This window comes from Acinonyx jubatus, chromosome E4 (assembly GCF_027475565.1).
Source record: "Acinonyx jubatus isolate Ajub_Pintada_27869175 chromosome E4, VMU_Ajub_asm_v1.0, whole genome shotgun sequence".
Classification (NCBI taxonomy): Eukaryota; Metazoa; Chordata; class Mammalia; order Carnivora; family Felidae; genus Acinonyx; species Acinonyx jubatus.
This window is the reverse complement of record NC_069395.1, coordinates 38,771,461-38,790,097: the sequence shown is the minus strand read 5'-3', so window position 1 is coordinate 38,790,097 and position 18,637 is coordinate 38,771,461. Positions and strand designations below refer to the sequence as shown.

Genomic DNA, 18,637 nt, shown 5'->3' with positions numbered 1-18,637 from the left:
CGAGTTCAGACATTCAGTTCTCCTGGTCCTCCACACAAAACGATTTAACAAACAACTATTTCCTCAGGGCATTTTCAAATTCCCTGGGTGAAGTCCACCTGGGTGAGTGACCAGGAATCTAAAAAGGTCAAGGTTGCCAGGAGCTTGCTTTTGAACTACACCGACCTCGGTTTCCAACTCAGGAGTTCTCTCTCAGCTGGAACCACAAAGGAGCTTCCGCTACCACACGTTCCCTCAGATGAGTGCGCCAAAGCTTTGTGGCCTCCAAAGAAGGTCTGCAAAAAAGGCTCTGGAAATGCATGGGTGTCTTCCAGAGGGTAATGTTCTAAGCCGATCTCACTTCTCTGGACTTTTTCTTGATGGAGAGGGCTGGCAAATGGTTGGAACGAGGGGACTGGAGTGAGCAGCTGTGGACCGAGATGGCAGACACCCCCTTGTCTCCCTCTCCTCCAACATGGCCTCCAACTCAGAGATGGTGCTTGAGCCAGCCATTGTGTGGCCTCAGTGCAAATGAAAGGCGAAGAAATGCCTCATGTCTCCTCACCTCCCTCGGAGGCTACACACCTTCTCTCACCTGGTGACGGATGTCCCGCGATGAGGAACTCTACTGACAAATTTGCCAAGTAAAATATTTACAGCACTGGAACATCCAAATGCTCTGTTCCCAATGTGCCATCAACCTGCTCATAAAGCGAGGCAGACAAGCAGGGGATGGCAGTATACAAAAGCTGTGTTCAATAATTATTTATTTTTTTAGTTTACCAGATGCTTCTATGGCATTGACGACATGCCAGACACTGTTCTGCATAATGTCTTACGTTTGGAACAGCATTTTGTTTTAAAGTTTGAGGAGGACTTTTATATGCATCACCTCATTTGATCCTCATCATAAGCCTGAAAGGTAGGGCTTTCTCTCTCTCTCTCTCTCTCTCTCTCTCTCTCTCTCTCTCTCTCTCTCTCTCTTTAACTCTTACAGATTTTTTTAAAAACTAAGTTTCAAGAAAATGAAGTTATTCACTCGAGACCATTCAGCTTGTAGTGAAGGCAGGACTCATGCCTGATTGTCTGATTCCAAAGCCTGTGCTCTTTCCACTGCACAAGTAAAAGAAAAGAAAATTTCCTGTCCTCAAACTGCTTGTAAGAAGCAGTTTGACAAGCGTGTTATGCTGATAGCATTTTAATACATTGTAACAGATAAGCAGACTATATGAGGGGATGTAGAAGCAAGGAATAAATAGAGGATTTCCCAAGGCGGGGGGCGGGGGGGGGGGTGGTTGGTGGGAAAATGAGTCAAGGCCGTTTTTTAATACAGAGGACAGAAACCCAGCTGAAACCAGCTTCAGGCAACCAACCAGCCCGAATTTGTCTTCATGCACAATAGAACCCAATGACTTGAGCAATCTCTTCGGGACTTGGCTCCCTCGGTCCCTACTTTGCCTTGCATTCCTCCTGGTCAGTGTTATTCTCAGGCAGGCATCTCCCAGCGGTGGCCCCACGGGTCCGTGCTTACATTCTCCAGATTGAGAAATCGCCACAGAAAAGAGTCTCTTCCCAGATAACTCCAGCAGAAGACCTGGGAATGCATTTCACTCTGCTGGTTTTGGTCACATGTTCTTTTCGGAACCAACCTCTGTTGTCAAGGGGATGCACTGCTTGGATTGGCCAGCTCTGATCCTGCGTTCACCAATAGACCCAAAGAATGAGGTCACTCCCACCCGAATCACATGAGCTAGAGACTGGGGGAAATTGGGGTATTATGACTCAGGCAAAAATTAACCCAGAGGTTGAATTGGGGGCAGGTCCTGGAGGCATTCTTAGGTAGGTATTTTACTGGTGAAAGGGATATAGCATGGGGCAGTGGAGAAGCCCCGGGAGGGGCACTGCAAAGTCCTTGTTCTAATTCCAGCTCTTGATGTGACTACTGATGTGACTTTGAACAAGTCATTGAGCCTCTCTGGGTCTCAGTTCCTCAAATGTAACGGGGAATAATAATTTAAATAATAGTAATAACAAAACCCTCTGGGTAGCCGTGAGGATCATGATATGATCCAATTGGGTGAGATCACAGGCATGAAAGCCTTTTGAAATGCTAAGTGAAAGAGATTTATAAATATCAGAGTGTGTTTGAGGCAAGGGGCTACCATCAGCAGAGACAGGAGACAGGCGTAAGTAGGGTGCGTACGGAGAATGGTAACTAGATTGGACTGCTAGGTCAGAAAAACCAGGGCCATGAATGCACAGTCTTACATACAGCAACTCCACACACATCAGCTTGGTCTGAAACTTGGTCTCAGAAAGTTGGTCTTATTTTCTCTCTTTGAATGGTATTGGAAAGAGGGTGTTTTGTTTTGTTTTGTTTTGTTTTGTTTTGTTTTTTATGGCTGTAAGTTAGTGCCTGGAAAGGAGCTCCAGGTAGTTCTAGTTAAGGAGGACTTTCCCACGCAAGGCCAGGTTTCCCAGGTAGGGGAAGGAAGCTGGCTCTGCCCATGGCCAGTGTTTGGTTTCTGGGAGGCCCTTTCCCCTGCCCACTGCCAAAGAAATCACAGCAACAGGTGGGGAATGGAGAGTTCAGAAGGCCTGGGCCAAGGTCCCTAGAGGGTGAGAAGGGGGTGGGGTGAGGAGGATTAGAAAGTAGCAGGTGGGAAGGAAAACGCATTTTTCTAACTGTGTACATTGTGGAAAGAGCCTTAACCTGGAGACCTCGAGAAATGGATTTCTCATCACAGTTAGGGGTTTGGTCTGTTCCACCTCCAACATCCTGAGGATAAATAAAGAACAATGGAGAGCAGTGCTCGACCAGCAAACAGGGAAGGTAGAGGCCAGGGAGTTGTGTCCCTGGCCTAGCTTGAGGATTCCTGACCCCAGTGATCCCAGGTTGACTCAGAGAAGATTCCAGGGCAAAATAAGAATGAAGATAAAGAACTACTTACTTGCTTGGAGCACTTAACAATTCACAGAGAAATTTCAAATAATTTACCTTATTCAATTTTCCCTATGATGCAGGCAGACAGGTTTTATTACAGAAGCAGTTCAGAAAGGTTACGTCATTTGGTCAAGATTCCAACGGCTGACACACGGGAAAGCCATGATCAGAGTCAACTTCTTCTAACTCCCAAGTTCAGTGCTCCTTAGCTATGGGGTCTGAAACCTTGCAAGGCTGGCACTGTCTGCCAGCCTGGCTATCCGTGCCCCGGAAAGCCTTTTTGGGTTCTTCTGGTTCTACTTACGGGGCCTCTGGAGTGGTTAACAGGGGGCAGGGTAAGAAGTCTGAAGGTGAGTGCTATGATCTTGGACCTGCCCGATCCGAAATTGCTCAAGTGACTTGCTCCGGGTTTTAGCTTTGTCACTTGCACCAGGGAGGTGGCATTACTTGCCCAACCCACCCCCTCCCACAGGCAGTGATGCCTCAGTAGTGGGGTGTTGCAAGTGCCTTGAAGAGTTCCCTGTGCTGTTCACGGGTGAGAGAGGCTTCCCAGTTTCTGTTATTCTCACTCTTCTCCCCTTAACTGTGGATGCCCCCCAAAGCCCCAAGCCAAGGGAGGGGTCTGTGTCAGTCTATGATCTGGGCTGCTGCGAGCTCGCTTTTCGCTCAGAAGCCCTCTCGGGCAGCCTGTTTTCACTGACTCCATCCTGGGCAAGTTGCCCAGGGGCCCATTTTGCTGGAAGGATGAGCCAGTGGGGGGAAGAGCAGCTCCACAGGTGAGCAAAAGAGACAGCCAGCTCCGAGCCTTTAAAATGTAAAATGTTCTCTTGGGAGTGTGCAAAGACCTGATTTGTGAAAGATCAAAGTCAGAAGTACCGCTCCTTCAGAATCAAAGCCTCCTTGCTCTCAAGAACAGACAGCAAATGTTCCCCCAGCAAGAAGAGCCAAGCATAACAATGGAGAGTGAGTGGCTGCCTCCCTCCCCCAGGCTGGGATGGGGGGCCTGGCTGTGTTTGCAAACATCTGCACCTGGGCTGCACCTGCCAGGCGAGGACTGACCTGGAAACAGCGGAGTGCACCTGCTCTTCTGATTTCCCCTCGTTTGTGGTGGGGATGTTCCCTCTGAATCATGCACATCCCTTCTTCCCTCCTGCTTGTCGCTTGTCGGTTGGCTGAGGGATGGGGCCAGGAAAGCAGCTTCCAGTTCCAGTGCTCCTACTCACTCCCTCTGTGACCTTGAGCAGGTCCCTAGCTTAGCCAGGTTCACTCAACAGTATTGCGGATTCAAACCTTCGGTACTATTCACTCTCAGGAAGCTGTGGGGCTCAATCAGGATGGGGCCCTGCTCAGCAGTTTGGAATGCGAAATTCATGTGTAACTGTTGGCAGCTTTGACTGAAAAGCACAGAGGAGGGAGAAAATCTGAGTGTTCCACAACCTTCAGCTCCAACCAGATATTTTTTTTTGTATTCATTAAGAAAATTGAGGCTAGCAAGGGTGATGGCCCTCAACTTTCCAACCCCAATCCCTACCTATACAGGGATCTTTAAGCATACCCATCCGAGTATCAAAGGATGGGGAGTCCCTCTTCTACAAGTCTTACCGGGATGATCTTGATTCCACCCCCACCCATATCTTCAGGACCTTGTTCCATTGGCCATTTCCAACCTCTTTCTCTATGAGCAAGGCTTCCTTTCAGTCCATGCACATGCTCAATATATCTCATCCTATAAAACAATCAACAAAAACTCTCCATGCAAAGAAAAACATCTCCATACAAAGATGCCCACAACCCACTCTCTTTCCTCCCTTTCTCATGCACTTCATGAAAGATTTGTCTAGACTCCGAGCCTCTCTTTCTATAGCTCCCTCTCCTTCTCATAGTAATTTCAGTCTGTTGGCAGCCTTCACTACTCTACTGAAAGGACTCTTGCCAAAGTCGTTAGAAAATATCAAGTGCCAAATTCAAATCTTAATCTTACCTCTTCACCGAAATAACACACTTAAAATGCCATTTTTCTTCAAATTTTAGATTACCGTAGCTTCTGTGATTGCATACCCCTTTGGTCTTCATCATATCCCTCTGATTTATTGCTCCTTCATTTCCTGAGTGGGGACCCCTTCTTCTGCTCACCTGTGAAATACAGGCGTTCTAGTGTTTTATCCAAGACTCTCTTGTCTTCTGACCTCATCCAGTCTGAGTGTTTCAACTACCACATGTAAACGAGTAACTCTCAGATCAATATTTACAGCCCCAAACTTTCTCCTCAGCTTCACACTTGTATAGTTGGGCTAGATTTTTTTTTACCCAGATGGACCACTCAACCTATCCAATTGTGAACTCATCATTTCTCATCTGCAAACAGCATTACTTTGACCATTTCCAATCTCAGTTGCTGGCGTTTCCATCCACCCTGTGACCATACTACCAGAAATTTGAGAATCCCTGTCCCTCCACTCAAATGCCATCAAACTTGAAGTCCTGTCTGTTGTACCTTCTTTAAAAACTCTCAAATCTGCCCCATCCTCTCTATTTTTCCCATCAATATGAAACATTCTCCCAACTGATCTCCCTGCCTCTAATCTTATCCCTCTCAAATCCATCCTCTAGAGAGCCACCAAATTAAAAAAAAAAAAAAATCCATTTAAATGTCGATCTGACCATGGCACTTCCTGGGTTGAAGCCTTTTTTTTTTTTTTTTTTTTTTTTTATCTTATCATAACCCCACCCTGGTTCCTATGGACCTCCAAGACCATTCTCTTGCATACAACCTCAGTCTCATTTTCTAGTTTTCTGTCTTGCATTTCTAGGGGTCTTTGTTCCTTCTAACTTCTCTACCCTGAATATTCCCATCATGATGTTAGAACCTGGATATCAACAGTGCGAGAGAGAGTTTGGGGTTAGGTTTTGCTAGGAAAACTCAAGAGCCTGCCCAAGTTCCAAGTTATATACTTCTTTCTCTTCTGTCTTTGTTTACTGCTTTAAAATATAAAAACATAGAATTTTCATTTTCCAAGATGCAATTTTTTTTTTTTTTATCCCATGAGCACCCAGCTCTGTGGCATGGAGGAAAGACTCTCCATAATAACTCTCCCTTGGGAAGACCATCTATATAAGGAATCAGTCAACTTATATATGCTGGACTGAGTGGGGCAGGTCTCCAAATTCACAATCCTTCTTCTAAAGGGAACCCTACTAAAAACTCACCAGTGACTAAAAGCCAGTCTTTGTATGATAGGACAAAACAACTTAAATAGAGTTGCCTACCCTTCCTCTGGCTTGGCCCATTCATTGTTTTTCCTCTCTTACCTTTTAAGGCCAAGATGGGGCAAGGATGAGGGATGGAGTTTGGGGTAAAAATCCCAAGAGGAGCTCTTGTAAATGAGGAAGTGAATGAGAGAGAAAAAAAGAGGAAGTGGGGATAAATTGGCATGGTCAATGTATTTATTCATTAATTTAACAAAAACATTATTGTGCATTTAGTATGTATCAGTCATTAACTCAGAGGCTGGGGATATAATAGTGAATGAGAAAGACAAAGGTTTGAAAATACAAGTAGAAAACTTGAGTTATTTTTAAAGACTTTTGCTTGTTGATGATTTGTTTTTAAACAACAATAACCCAATGGGACTTGACCACATGGTCCATAGTTATAAAATTATAATCTGGGGAAATGTCATCTAGAATTCTAGACTTAGGGTACCATAACCACCTGTACCCAACATTAGAATGATTATCCTAAGTTGGTGCTAAGAATATTTGAATCCCTAGATGCTGAATGTATGGATAAAAAAAGTAAATGTGGGCCCAGTTATGAGCCATGATGACTTTTAAGAAAATCATAGGCACCTTGAAAAGACCATGGTAAGATTAAAATTACAATTTAGGGGAGAATACCGTTAGGTAGAGAACTTTTCATTAAAAAAAAACTAGACTTATATATCATATTAAGTTTATAAAACCTAAGAGAGGGAAAAAGTAAAACCTCCCTAAGAAATAAGGGTCAGAACTGATTTTTATCTGGACCCTACAAATACTCAATTTCTTTTTTTTTTTTTTTTAACATTTGTTTGTTTATTTTGAGAGAGAGAGTGGCAGTGAGCAGGAGAGGGGCAGAGAGAGAGATTCCCAAGCAGGCTCTGCACTGTCAGCAGAGGCTCGAACTCAAGAACCATGAGATCATGAACCTGAGTCCAAACCAAGGGTCAGATGCTTAACCAACTGAGTCACCCAGGTGCCCCACAAATATTCAATTTCTTAGTTGAGTCCTTCCAGTTTGAAAGAGGATATTGGTGCCAGGTACTCTCAGGCCAGTTCAAGGCATTCTTTTTACTCCCCTGGTGGCCACTAGACCCTGTGCCTTGGACGCTAGTCTGGGTCAGCCAAACATTCAGGCTGTGGAAGGACCAATGCAGACAAAACACATTATCTTCCATCAGATCCTAGAGAAACCTGCTAGAATGTGGTGCCAGCTACAGGTGACAAGCACCTCCACAGAAGCTACACAGGGATGGACAAACTGTGGGCAGAGAGAGAGAGAGAGTTATGCATGAGAGAGCCTCCAGGGCTTCAACACTAAGAATTTTTCATGGGCCCAAAGCCATAAAAGACTAAAGTTTCCATGTGGTTCTGATTTAGAAGCTCTCACGCAGGGGTGACAGCAACTGGGATTCATATGCTAGATTCATAACCATGGATCAGCGGCCCAGTGAGATGCCCTGCACTGTTACTCCTGATTAGAAAAATTGCCTCAACTCCCCATCTGCCAGGGGACTGTAGAATAAGGCAAGTCAAGTTTTCTCCGGGAAACACACAATCAGACACTGTGTGTCTAAACCACCCTGGATTTTAAACAGCACTGGATTTCATTGCTTGTCTCGAAGCCACTTAGATTTTCACTGTTGGTAGATCTCATCAGTGCTGAAGAGGAAAGAGAGGTGAATCTGTCAGCCACCTGAGAACCAGACAGACTAGCAATGCTCACACTAGAAAAACTTCAGTGGATGTTAGAAGCTGGAAGTGATGAGGGTTTGACTTTAGAATTTGATGACATATCCCTGGCAGGTGTGGGTTCTGAGCATGAAATAGGCATGTTCCCCAGTCAAGCTCAGGCACTCTTACAAGCACTATCTATAGAAATTCTGACTAGGGTGTCTGCCCCATGACCAGACCTAGATGCTCAAGAGGAGGGTAAGACTCTTAGTACAAAGACATCTCCCTATGTCACGAGGTTTCAATATGTGCTGGAGAAACAGCTCCCTCTTCCTGGCTGTTAGAGAAGCCCTCTACCTTTTAGTGTGAAGTAGGTTTATTTTCCCTTTCACCAAGTTTCTCTCTTTCTAATGTATCTTTCATATTGCTGCTGAAGTGATCTTTCTAAAATATATGTTTAATTGTATATTCTTCTCGCAAGCCTATTTTTTTAATGTTTATTTTCGAGAGAGACAGAGAGCGAGTGTCAGAGGGGCAGAGATAGAGGGAGACAGAGGACCCGAAGCAGGCTCTGTGCTGACAGCAGCAGATGCGGGGCTCAAACCCACAAACCATGAGATCATGACCTGAGCCGAAGTCGGACGCTTAACCAACTGAGTAACCCAGGCTCCCCTCTTGTCTCACGCCTTTCAATGGCTTCTTAAATTTCTCACTCAACTAAACCTACACTATCCTTTGTGATCTGGTGCTCCTGTCTTCTTCTCTAGCTTCCTTTCCAATTCTCTTTCAGCTCTATTGAAACACATGTAATTCTCTGAACAGAACATGCAGAATTGGGGCCTCCATACCTTTGTGCATGCTGTTCTCTTTTTCTAGAATAACTTTTTCTTTCTTAATGCAAAAATCAGCTTAAGCATCCCTCTTCACTCTCCAGGTTGGTGAGTGCTCTACGCCTCCAATGCTCTAAGCTCCCTCCCCTTAGCACTGGTCACATGTGGCCCTACTTCTGTCTCCTAGAGTCCTTAGAGTCCTTGGGAGAGTATCAATCATTCGTCTTCGTGTCTCCAGTGCTCAGGATGGTGCCTGTCACATAGTACGCACTACAAATGTCTCATAGCAATTTTGTCTGAGGAATGGAGATGAAAGAAAGGAACTGCATGTGCGGAGTTGTCTTCCTGTGGGAGAAGGAAGGTAGGAAGGCATCAAAATACTTTGCAACAGCTTAAAGTTGTGGTGAGGGCTGAGCTCTAATTCAGCAATGGACAGATGGTCACAGTCCTCTGCCCCGTTGGCCTTTAGGTCCCCTAGGTCAGCTGTTCACACCACTCAAAGTCACCTCCTCGTTGCCCAGTCTCCCGTTGTATTTGGCCCTTTTGGATGAGGGCTTTGGATTTGACCTGTTTGGAGCTGCTTTCTAAACACTGGAACCTTGTCACTTCTTCTCCAACTTTTCTGTACCTCCCACCCCGCCCCCCTGTACACCTGTTCGTTTCTCTGTGATCAGGTTTTAAAATGCATCAGTAAAATATCCCCCAACAAGAGCTGATCCTTCTGCTAATACAAAGTGGCAGCTTTTAAATAGGGTAGCCTTCAATTGTCACTTTCAATCACAGGCTCTGCTGAGGGGTACTTAGAAAGACTTAATCGTCTTAAGAAAACAAACAGAAGCCCTCTGCCATGGAATAGCATGCCGGCCAATAGACAGATAGGAGAGAGGACAGACACTGGCAGGCCCAAGATCCTTCCTGGGATCCACCAGGGTTGCTCCAGCAGGCACAGACCAGGTCCCTGCGAGTGAAACTGACAACTCGACATGTCCCTTATCCTTTCCAATTAGCATCCAGCTCCCGTTCTTTCCCTCTTGCTGTCTGCCTCCCTCTGTGCATCTGGCCCTTATAAAGAAACAAGGTCTGTGCTGTTATTCCCCACCCAACCCTCCCTCTTCATCTGAGCTGACCCCAGATCATTAAAACTTAGAATGTGATAGCTGAAAATAGACTAGTCCATGAGAAATCCAGTCCAGCATCCTCATTGTACAGGTGTTAGGAAGCTCAGCCAGCGACAGCCATGTGTAAATGGTCACATAGGCTAGAGTGAACCCAGATATCCTTCCAATTCCTAGCCCAGTTCTCTTCTGCTACAGTAGTACTTCTCAATGGGCTACACATTCAATCACCTGGGGATCTTCAAACAAACAAAACTTTGCCAATATCCCTACAGAATTCTCATTTCATTGGACTTTGGGGGATGCAGGCATCAGTATATTTTAGGAACTCCCTATATGATGGTCATGTGGCGCTAGAGTTCAGGATCACTGTATTGCATGCTACTTCTCAGCCTCTTTCCCAGCTTCTGTTCAAATTCATTGAGTCTATGTTTGGGGTGGGGGTGGGAAGGGTAATGAGGAAGAGGAAGGCTGGGTTGCTGTGTATTGGGAGGCAGAAAAGAACTCAGGTAAGAACCTCCGTGGGCCAGGCCAGAGACCCCCCAGCTGGTGATTGCTTAATACCTTCTGAAGGAGGGATTTTCCCTTTTGTTCAAACCCATGCTATCAACCATTTTTACTAACTACGGGGCCAGGTACTAAGCGTCATTAGTTTGTATGGGTTGTGTTTTAAAAACAGACAAAGGGGACTGGCTCTTGATTTCTGGGAAAACAGATAACAGAAAAACATATGCAAAAAACTTAAAGCCTCTACAAAGAAACACGTCTCCAGAACCTTGCATACACACAGCCAGCTCTGGACTATGAACACAGTCATTCCAGCGGCCTTAAGTTATCGGTCTCTTAGAGCAAGGGTGTCCTGCTCACAATAGGCACTCCATAAATATTTGATGTGTGGACTGAAACACTGAGTCTGAAGGTGAGGAAGGCACCAGAGATCAAAATGGCCCCAGAGGACAAGGAAGTAATGAATAAGCCATCTGCAAGGTCACTCTGGAGGGCAGCTGGGCATGTGTCCTAAAGCTGACTTCCCACACCTGGTTGATGACAAGACTCAACTGAGGATTGAAAAAATACAGATTTTTGGTCTCGCCTAGACCTACAGAATCAGTCTCCAAGAGTGGTGCCTAGGAATCTACATTATTTTATAAGCACCCTGGACAATTCTGATGACCAGTCAGGTTTGGTCATTTCTGCTTGAGGGAACCTTAAACCTGAACTTGATTCACCACGTGGTGAAGCAATTTACAGTTCTACTTGGGATCACCCTGACTTAACTGATTTCAGTCATGACGTCACAACTTGCTAGCTATCCCCTTTGAGTAAGTCACCCCACTTCTCTGAGCCTGCCCCGTCGTTTGTAACATCCACAAAGGACAGCAGTCGTGTGGGTAAAACGTTTAGCGAGATCCCAGGCAAAAAGCAGCAAGCCCTCAATAACCGGAAGCTGCTAGCATTTCAGCATCCTTTCTATGCTAAAGAAGAGAGAGGAGCAGCCAAGTGTCAGAGGCCTCACATCTACGGAGTGGGAGGCTGGCTGCTTCCCTCTCCAGCCCTGGTCAGTTCAGGCTGAATAACTGGGTGCTGGGAAAGGAAGTGAGGACTTCCATTTTATGCCACGTTGCCCAGTGTCTGAGGGGTGAGGTAAAGGGCTGCAATGTTTGTGTTCTTAGAACTCACTGGCCACTATTCCTACGTCCTTCATTGTGTGGCTAGGATCTCTTTGGGTTCCAGTGTTCTCTTTGCGAAATGGGGATGATAACATCCAAAGTCCCGCCAGCCTCGCTGAGAGCCTGGGAAGATCAAAACACACTGAGTCACAGTCTACCCCGTTCGAGCTGTAGTTAGCGCATGTTTGCGACGATCAGGCGCCACGCTAAGCGGCTTACGTGCGCTATCTCGTCTGACCATCATAAGGGCATTAGAGGTAAGTTTTATCTTATACCCACTTTGCAGTTAGAAAAGTAAGGCTTGATGAAGACTAGTGACTCTAAGTCTCACAGCTGGTAGAAGGTGGAGTGAGCAACCAAACTCAGGCCGGTAGGACTTCCAAGCATAAAGTCACATCCATGACAGTGTCTCATGTCACCACAGTCGGTCACTGACATCTCAATCCTCTCCTCGGCCAAAAGGGCTAAATGACCTTTCTCTCTGAGTGTCTGAGTGTCCTATTTGGAATCCAGTTTTTGACTCTGAGGCCTGAGTTTTACAACTATCCCCATGCGTTCCCCCAAACCAAACGTGGTAGATAGGGGAGAGCTGGCTACATCCGACTGCACTTTTAAGAATCTATTCATCATAAAAATCAAACTTGCTGAATTTAGCTCTGTACTTTCATTAAAAAATAAAACCATCCGGCTGTTTTGATTTGCTAGGGTGCTTTACCGTGGACGGACCTCTATTTAGGAAAACTTGGCATCTAAAAGCCCATAGTGACAAAATCGATATATTAAGGGTGAGTATTCACACGTTGTAAAAGGATTTGTTTCAATGTTCGTTTCAACTGCTCTTTCCTAAATTGGTTTCTTTTTCTCTTACTAAGTATTTGGCAGAGTGACTGGGGTGGGGAGAGGGAGGCAGAAAAAGTTCACATGGTACAGAAACAGCAACCCGGAAAGTCTCTAAATGAGTCACTGGAAACACAGGATCACGTTTACCCAAAGAAATGATTATCTACAACTTGTCAGGAACACAACAGTTGCACAAAGTACACGTGAAGCTTCTTGATGTTTAATCGAAGGTTACAACTAAGACTCAAAGGGCTGGATTTGTGCCTAGTAAGTGAAAAACGGCACGAGATGTGAGTCAGTCGACATCCCTCTCGTGCTGAATGCTACCTTCTGAGTCCCAGTCTGGCTCTCCTGGTCCAGAGATCTGTTTCACAGGAACCTGAAAACCTGCCAAATCCATCACCGGTGATGAGCAGGTGAGCTGAGGAGCCCCTGATTTATGTCAAAGCATCCTAGGGGCAGAGCTGCCTTGCAAAGGACTGTCAGAACTGATCAATGAATAAACGAAGTCACTGACCAGGGGGACAGCTCACTCTCTTCGTTTTTAGGGATTTTGTAATGAGAAAAATCACTAAGATTCATTTCGGGGCACGATGATATTAGCATACCCCCCCCCCTTTTTTTTAATACTTTTCTTGGGGCTAGGGAGGAGAGAAAAGGGAAGGATGGAAGTCAAGGGATTTTTACCAAGGGAAAATCTATTCACCCAACTGGGGGGGGGGGGTGAGTTTGAGATGCTGCTCAGGGACTTTTTGAAGTTTGAGGCCCTGATCTGCATGGGAAAAGACCAGACGTGTTGCACAGATACTCATTTGTCAACTTCCTCTGTGACTGGGCTCAAAATGGCTGTGTAAATAACTCAGCCGGGGAGGATGGCAGAGCAAAGCTCTGGCAGTTATTGTGCTATGAAATATGCATTAATTGCATTAAACATTCAGTCTGAAACTCAGCAGTGAGGCCCCTTTTGTCAGTTTTTATGGTGCACAGACAGAGACACCAGGATGCGGATGGCAATGGCCTTCTGTGTAGACCCCGATGCTGCAACAGCCCAAGCTTCTCCTCAGATGCTCCAGGAGAGGCGGGTGGCGCCCCGCTCAGCAGCACGGTGCACACGAGGCCAGGGTCACCCGCTCTCACTCCCCAGGAGCCCCCCACCTCTGCTCTGCTCCCTAGACGCCACCCGCCATGTCTTGAATTCCAGCCAGTGAGTCATCTCCTACATGTCTGCCAGTGACAGAAGGGTTGGATGTGGAGATGGAGGGCTCCGTGGCGTCTGTCCCCATGAGGGGTAAAGCGACTTCCCTCAAACAAGGGAAGGCAGTTCTCGTTTGCAGTTGATTACGACATTTGAAAATTCGAGGTGTGCTTTATCAGGGGGAGACATCATGTCAGGGCAAAAGAGCCAAAAGTGTAACAGATGCTTTTGAAGAGAGATATTGGAGAGAGAGAGAGAGAGAGAGAGAGATTTAATGTGTGCTAGAGGAGTCAAGCCTTAGGATGTAAAGTGCCTTTGGTCTTACTACTTGCACAAAATGAAGCACAAGAATCTCATTGGGGCATTCAAGGCCCTCTTCAGTGAGGCCCAACGGAACCTCCCTGACCTTGCTGTCTACGGTCTCCCTACGCTGAAGCCACTCTCTAACCAAAGTGGATGACGTGTTCCTTAACTTTGCTTTTCTATCTTCCTGCCTTTGATTACACGATTCTGCCAAGCAACCAGTCAATCACGGTTTGCCGAGGACTGATAGGATTTTAACACCGAAAGGCCCAAGTCCCCGGAAACCCTTCAGTGCTAAGCACACCAGGTCAGTTGGTTCCCCCTGCTGTTCCCTCTGCCTGGAATCAGTGGCCCTCCACTCTGCATTTTTGCTCAGATAAATCCTTCAAAGTCATGTCAAATACCATCTCCTCCACAACCCATTCCATACTTTTCCACATTGACTTCTCTCCTGCCACAGACCTCTAACAAACCCACCTCATTAACGCCTGTCGCTCTGTCAGAGCATTCAGTCCCCAACGTTTACAGAGAACCTCGTCCTCTTCCGCCCGCCCACTCGCCACGTCCTCTTCAGGCGCCTGCCCACAAGGAGCGCCCGGTCTGTGGAGGCCACAGAGAGGTCAGCACTCGTAACACGGTGAAATAAACCTTTAACAAGTGGATGTGCAAATTTCATGGTCTAAGGATGAAAGAGTCGTCAAGACTGCCAAAGATCAGAGATTCAGGACTAGGGAAATTGCTAAAAAGAGATACAAAGTTCTGAAAATTCTGCAGACTCCCTTCCAGAACAGTTAATTCCTGGGAGATCTAAGGTCTTTGTTAATTTTTTCCCTTCACCAGAATTCTTGGTGCAGTGAGTGGGGATTCTTTTGCGTTTATACATCTAATCTTTATGGGGGGGGGAATAGAATCTCCTAATTCTATATTTAAAGAAAAAATAACATGTTTTTAAAAAAAAATTTTTAAGTGTTTATTTTTGAGAGAGAGAGACACAGAGAGACAGATAGCGAGCAGGGTAGGGGCAGAGAAAGAGGGAGACACAGAATCCAAAGCAGGCTCCAGGCCCTGTGCACAGAGCCTGACATGGGGCTGGAACTCATGAACGGTGAAATCATGAGCCGAAGTCAGACGCTTAACCAACTGAGCCACCCGGGACCTCAACATATTTTTTTTAAGTACAATAAAATCAATGGTCATTTTGTTATACACACACACACACACACACACACACACACAATGTGTGTGTGTGTATTTGTGTTTATCCTATGTCATCATCCAAGGATAACCACCATTCACGTTTTGACATAGAATCTTCTAGACTTTGTATAGAAGTGAAGATAGACATTTTAAAGCAGAATGAGATTTTACTACACATACTGTTTTCCACCCCAGTTTTAACAACAAAATACCTCTCCACATATTTGTGTATGTGCATGTGTGTGAATGTATACACACATCTGCCACATCATTGCTACTAGTCGTATATATTGTATTGGGTAGATGTGCCTTCATTTATTTAAACAATCCTGTAATAGGATCTAGTAAAATCATTTTTTATTTTTACCATTATAAATAATACTGTAATAAACCTCCTTAAAAATGCACATTTTCATAATTATCCAATATGATCAGACAGATAAAACCCTCCCAGTGGAATTACTGGGGCAAAGGATGGACATAATTTAAGGCATTTGACGCATATTGCCATTTACGCATCTAACTTACATTTCGTAAAAATCTGTTTTTCTGTACATTTTTGCCAGCCAACATATATTTTGTCGAGCTACAATAGCTAGAGATCCCAAAGAGCATTTTTTCTAAGCGAATGCCAACTTCCGTGATCGCCACCACACAAAATAAAGGAGAAATAAATCCAGGGGTGGCGTAAGTGAAGGAAAACCCCAAACAAGCCTACTCGCAAGGCAAAGTAGTTAAGCTGTCTTCTTAAGCTCACTCTATCAGAGTTATTGCCACTTATTCATAAGGGCATCCAGCAACAGCTGTTCACCTGGCCAAGCAACCTCTCCAAAGAAAGATCCCCATATGTTGCAGGGAGATGCACGTGAGCTGGTTCTTAGAGAGAAAATGACCTTGTTTCCTGGTTCTGTGTGATGATGCTTCAATCAGAGAGAAGGGGCGGGTGGGGGGGGAAGAGCCCAAATTCAAGGCTTGTGGAGGAGAAACTTGTCATCTTCATTATTTTATTGGGTTCAAAAGGCTCACCCGTGCTTTGTTTCATCTGGAGGTGGACAAACAAAGCAGGTCTGTTAGTGACACTTTTATCACTGGGCTTGCCCAGAGCCCACAGGCAGCAAGTGGCAGAACCAGGCCTGGAACCCAGGGCTTCTCGAACAATCTTGTCACTGTAAATCTCAAAAAAAAAAAAAAAAAAAAAAAAAAAAAGTTCCGTGAAGTTACAACAGAGAGAAAACAGGAGTAGAATTCTGAAATTTTTGCAAATATTTATATACATAATCACAATATGTTTGGGCTACTTTTAATTTCTTTTTTAAATGTCAAAGGTGGTGCGGGACCTCTGCTGCAAGGGACCGGTGGGTATGGAAGTTGTACAATTGTGGTTGTCTAAGGACTATGGGGAAAGGATTGGTCATGTGCTTAGCCCCACCTTGTGTTGCTAGATAGGTCTCAGTTTGGTCATCTGAAAAATGGGGATCTACCTCCCAGGGTTTCTGTGAACATGAAAATGCTTCAGAGCCAGTAAGTACCCAATGACACTCTATCCTGTGCTTTTTATTCTTTGAAGCAATTTCATCCCCTCTCCTGGACTCTAAGCTCTTTAAGAGCAGGAATAACGTCTTGTGGTTCCACTGCTGAGACCAGGGTCCTGGATGACATTCCTCCTACACACCCACAGGCATATGCAGACTACATGCTATCTTCTGAAATTGTACTAGAACATTATTTTATGTTATACACAATGTTTAATGGATATTAAGTAACATTTCATAGTAATATATAGAAGTTTTTAAATACATGGGTTCATAATATGGATATTTTTTCTTTAACTTTTTTTTCCCATTTAACACTACAACTTGGACATCTTTTTATGTAGGTGCATGTAAATCTTCCTTATTCTTTGTATTGGCTACATAATATTTCATCGAAATATTGGACTAAAATATCCAATGGACTAAAATATCATAAGTTTATTTTAACTCTTTTTTGGTAGATTGTTGGATATTTCAAATTTGTCACTTTCACAAATAATATTGTCATGAAACATTCCATATATATGCCATTGTCTACATACGTAAGTGCTTCTTGGAGTCAAACCTGGAAGTCAAAATTGAGGGTCAGAATTCTTGTATCTTTCACATTTTCATCAATATTGTCAAACTGACCTTCAAAAGGCTGCTCTGAAATATTCTCCTATGCATCTGAATATTCCTGTTTCCCTGGGTTTATAGACCAGCCCTGGGTTTTATCATCTTTGACAATTGGGAGAAAAATTCTATCTGTTGTCATTTTAATTTCTTTTTTAAATAGTGAAGCTGAACATTTTACTGGCAATTTGTACACTCTTTTGTGTTAATTGTCTGCTCCTGCTTGTCAATTTTTCTATTGATTTTTTTCCTTATTGATCTATTTGAATGCTTTGTGTACTAAGGATATTAACTCTTTTATCTACAAGTTTTAGGTACTTTTGTTATATTTTTAAATTATTTTTAATTTTGACATAGAGATTGTCTCTTTACTCTTTCTGGCTTGGTATTATGCTGTAATTGTCTGATTTTGTCCTGACCTAATTAATGCATTCTCCATTCGTAAAATGATAGGACTTGAACAAGGTAATTTTTAAAGATGTTCTATAGAGTCAGGATTTTACGTGATCTAGAACTGCATTGATTCAGACAAATATATGGCAGCCAGTGTAACTTTCAGAAAACACTGTATTGAAAAGATATATCTTAATAAAACATGTAGTCCTTCCATATGTAAAATGTAACCATAATGTTGGCCAGAAAATATTGCACACGAGGGGCCTTCAATGGACATTTTTAATTTAAAAAATAAAATTAATTCATGCAAAATTCAACATATTTGATGAACTTCAAACTAACGATTTAATCATGACTTGCTTTCCGCAGCTCCACGAGGGGGCATCCCAGGAGTCCACATTTTATGCTGAGTGGCTGTGTCCACTAAAGCTCCAAATGATTGGACCCGAATGGACACCTGACCCAAAAGCAGCCAAACCATTGGCTGGACAGCAACCAATGACTTATGTGACTTATTTATTTATTTTTAATTTATTTTTGAGAGAGAGACACCCCCTCCCCTGGCACAAGTGGGGGAGGAGCTGGGGGGGGGGGGCAGAGGATCTGAAACAGGTTCTGTGGGACAGCCCCAGAGCCCAATGTGGGGCTTGAACTCACTAACCCACTAGCTATGAGACAATGACCTCAGCCAAAGGCAGACCCTTAACCAACTGAGCCACCCAGGTGTTCTTATGTGATTTATTTTTTAAAAAAAGAATAAAGCGAAACAGTGGGGCCAGTCAGATTTCTATTTCGGCAAATTAATTTTGGGAAACTGAAAGAATAAACCAGCTTGCGGTAGAAGGTGCAACCCCAAGAGTCGTCAGATAGAACTATGCTCTTCCGTATGTATGTTGACCCCTTTAAACTCCGAAAAGGGCCAGCTTCATGGACAGGCAGCCAGTGGTCAAACAGGGCCCCATGCTTGGATTTAGTGCTGAATTTTATTTTTTTGAGTTCGGGTTTTGTTGGTGAAGTGGATGGGACAATGGAACATGGACCAGGTGCTCGGCTTCCCGAGGCTGCGTCCCAGCCCTGAGTTCTCAGACC

At 44.4% G+C, this 18,637-nt stretch overlaps 1 long non-coding RNA gene across 1 annotated transcript; it reads left to right on the top strand.

Annotated features, from left to right (window-relative positions):
• The first annotated feature begins 11,554 nt into the window (after window positions 1-11,554).
• On the top strand, window positions 11,555-18,330 carry LOC106966818 (uncharacterized). Its single transcript, XR_001428845.3, has 4 exons — window positions 11,555-11,727; window positions 12,176-12,255; window positions 14,024-14,115; window positions 17,918-18,330. It is a non-coding gene; the product is annotated as an uncharacterized LOC106966818 (long non-coding RNA).
• The last annotated feature ends 307 nt before the right edge of the window (window positions 18,331-18,637 follow it).